Below are 3,610 nucleotides of genomic sequence, written 5' to 3'. Positions count from 1 at the left end.
AGAGGACTTAGATTTTACTCCCAAATCCCTCAAATCTTTCCAATTTGCATCAAGATCCACCTCTCCAAGAATTGCAAGGTGCTGATTTTGCAGTTCTTCAGCGACGACCTCCAGTGTTTTGGCTCGTGCGTGACGTAGGAAGGTCGGATTTCAACGAAACTTGGTTTGCTGGATTCTTGACTTCCAGAGGAATCCACGAAGCCCTAATTTGCAGAATTTGGTGAAGGTTAGCTCAGTCGAACTCAGGTTTTCCTCTGCTGTTGTTGCTTTGGACAGAATTTGCCAATTTTTGATGTTTTCTTGGGGTGAACTTGGGAAGCAGGGGCTTTGTGGAGTTGAGTTATTTTCCCTATCACCCAGTACTGGAATTGGGACCCTCTCCACCTGATTTGGAGTTCGTTTGGTGAGTTTTGACATTGGAATTGAGATATTTAAGCTTAAATGCTGTTTTGCTGAAATTCATCGTCGACTGTTAGTATTTCAGCTCGTACTCGACGTAGGAGCATCGGATTTCGTCGAGACTTGATTCGTTGGTTTCGGGACTGCGAGAAGAATCCACGAAGTCCTTACTTGTGGATTTTGGTGAAGGTTAGCTTGGTCGAAACCCTTCTCTTCTCTGCTGCTGTGTACTTGGACTGAATTGTGGATTTTGATGATTTTTATTGGATTTTTGGGTGCATTGTAAATCCAGATCTTAAGGGGCTTTGTTGCTGGTTTGAAGAGGTTTCCAGCAGTGTTGCTTGAGGATCCGAGACCCTATTGCTGCCAGGAATTGCATTAGAGGTGGGTGTTTCATCGGTTTCGCTCCTAAGTGCATGTTAGTCAACGTGTATAGTTCGAGTGTTGTAAATCATGCTTTAATTCATCGATTAGCATTTTGAATGTAATATGAATGTAGAAGCATGCTGAAATGAATATTTAAATTATACATGTTGGACTTGAAATTTGACTTAGGAGAAAACCTGCGTTTTGACCCGTCATATGCTTAAACTACCAGATTTAGCTCTAGGAGCCGTGTTCGATTGTATCGTTGCCGAGTCAGTGCAATGGATACCTTGGGTAGTTTAGAATGTATTTACACTCGTGCTGGTTCGCCGAGTGAATTTTTGCAGGGTCGTTCAGGCCGTTTCGGACTGTTGGGTGCCGTCAGAGTTGACGGTGGACCGTATCGCCTTTTTGGCGTCAGATTGTGCCGAGGGCACGTTACCTGTTGGTTGTTAGACCAGTTTAAGTCGATTACTTGACTTTGGCTAGTTGGAGCCTGATTGAGCTCGACAGAGATACGCTGCATACTCGGTTGGGTAGCGCCCACGAGTGCCACTCCGGAGTCAGGCTTGTGCTTTTGCGTTGGTGTCGCTCATGCCAGTTGGACTTGCTCTCCACGGACCAGTTAGTGTGGATAGAGCCCGATAGTCGCAACGGGGCAGGGACGGGTGTGTTCACAGTCCCAGGGACGGGTATGTCTACAGTCCCGATTGGATTGGGTCAGATTTGACATTTCCTACAGTTGGTTAGTGTAGAGCATGATAGTATAGTGATTTGTAGCGGTTGAGTTTGTTTCCTGCTTTTCCTACTATTCTTGCTCCCTCCTGTAGACTTAGTGGGTGGACCGATGTTGTTTTGGGCGGTACCCACTGAGGACTACTTGTTTTTACAGTAGTTCTCACGCCCAGTTGTTACCCCTGTTTTGCAGAGCCACAGGTTTCGGTTGCTGCGCCTTCCGCAGATCAGGATCGAGGCAAGGGCGTCGCGAGTTAGAGCCCTACCCGACGTGCTGAGCTAGAGATGCCCCTACTGCAGGTAGATGTTTTGTTTCGAGTTTATGTACATAGTGGACTTAACTCGCCAGTGCGAGTAGCTTTGTATTTTGAATTTGGACTATGTATATGAAACTCAGTTTGTTTAGCTTGTGTTTTCTCTAGCAGCTCTCTACTACTGTTCGTAGTAGTGTTTGATTTACAGGTACAGCTATCGCTTCGTATACAGGAGAAATTCCTTTGTATATGGCGGATTTGTCGGCGCGCCCGGAGAAAGTGTAATCCGGGGCGTGACAACCGGTGTCTATATATAACTTCAAATCGGAGACAATAATGGGGCCCCTAAAGAGAAGCACTACAATAAGGCCCGGTTTGAATGTATAGTTAAAAAAACTCTACGGAATTTTTATTCTGTGGTTTTGCTCTAAATGAAATACGGGATACTGTAACTACAAAAATATTCCACGGCTTTATTTTTAAGCTGTTTGGATACATATCCTACAATTTCATAAGATTTATAACAATTAAATTTTTAAAATTTTAAAACTCAAAATTCAAAATTTAAAAATAAAATTTTAAAAAATTCAAATTCAAATTTAAATTTCAAAGTTTAAAACTAAAATTTTAAATTTTAAATTTTAAAATTTTAAAAATTTAATTTAATTTTATGTTTGAAATTTGAAATTTGAAATTTAACATTCGAATTTGAAATTTGAAATTTGAAATTTAAAATTTGAAATTTGAAATTTGAAATTTTATTTTAAAATTTAAATTTTGAAAATTTAAAATTAAAATTTCAAATATCAAATTTCAAATTTCAAATTTCAATTTTTTACATTTGTAAATTTGTAAATTCATAAATTTTTAATTTTTAATTTGAATTTTAAATTTGAAATTTATAAATTTTTAATTTAAAATTTTGAAATTCAAAAATTGAAATTAAAAATTTATAATTTATAATTTATAATTTAAAATCAAAATTAAAATTGAATTTTAAAATTTTTAAATTTCAAATTTGAAATCTAGATTGAAATTTTAAATTTTATGTTGAAAATTTAAAATTCGTCAGAACGTTGATACATCTTTGGGATAACGGAGAACGCACAAAATGGTGGAATTTCTTTTCCCTTTGATTAAAAAAGTGCTGATTGTAATTTTTACTCTGATTTTTTTGGAGTATATATAACTCATACCCCAAAAATTACGTCATTTTTTTTTCTTCAAACGCTTCAGAGGATTTTTTTTTTCCTACCGTTGTAGCATAGTTTAACTATACTACGTTCTTTTAGGGCTATCCCAAACAGGGCCTAAGGGTTTTAGCTTCCAACCACCAATATTTTTAGCCAACTTTTTCCAAAAATTTTAAAATTTAAAAAATTTTAAAATATTAAATTTTAATATTTCAAATTTTAATTTTTATTTTAAATTTGGAATTTCAAAATTTGAATTTTAAAAATTTAAAGTTTGGAAGATTTGAGATTTGAAGTTTTGAATTTGAGATTTAATATGTAACTTTAAAACTTTTAAATTTAAAACTTGTCAAAAATTTGAAATTAAAATTTAACATAAAAATTTAAATATAAAGTTTAACATTCTATATTTAAATCTAAAATTAAAATTAAAATTTGAATTTAAATTTAAATTTGAATCTAAAATTAGACATTAAATTTAAAATTGAATGCCAAATCAAAATACAGATTTCAGGAAGCAAATTTTATATCGCTTCTAATTTGCTAAGGCCTACGAAACTCAGAAAACTGATTCTGATAAACTATCCATCAGATTATGAAAAGAGTTGGTCAAATGCTCCAGCTGGAACGAAAGAATCACTTTGGTACGTAAAATCACTTCTC

At 35.1% G+C, this 3,610-nt stretch overlaps 1 long non-coding RNA gene across 1 annotated transcript; it reads left to right on the top strand.

Annotated features, from left to right (window-relative positions):
* Nucleotides 1–529: 529 nt before the first annotated feature.
* On the top strand, nucleotides 530–1,733 carry LOC109705363. Its single transcript, XR_002214705.1, has 3 exons — nucleotides 530–588; nucleotides 692–783; nucleotides 1,694–1,733. It is a non-coding gene; the product is annotated as an uncharacterized LOC109705363 (long non-coding RNA).
* Nucleotides 1,734–3,610: the final 1,877 nt, after the last annotated feature.

This window comes from Ananas comosus, unplaced genomic scaffold (genome assembly GCF_001540865.1).
Source record: "Ananas comosus cultivar F153 unplaced genomic scaffold, ASM154086v1, whole genome shotgun sequence".
NCBI classification, from domain to species: domain Eukaryota; kingdom Viridiplantae; phylum Streptophyta; class Magnoliopsida; order Poales; family Bromeliaceae; genus Ananas; species Ananas comosus.
Note: the sequence above shows the minus strand (reverse complement) of the source record. Positions and strands in the feature narration are given on the sequence as shown.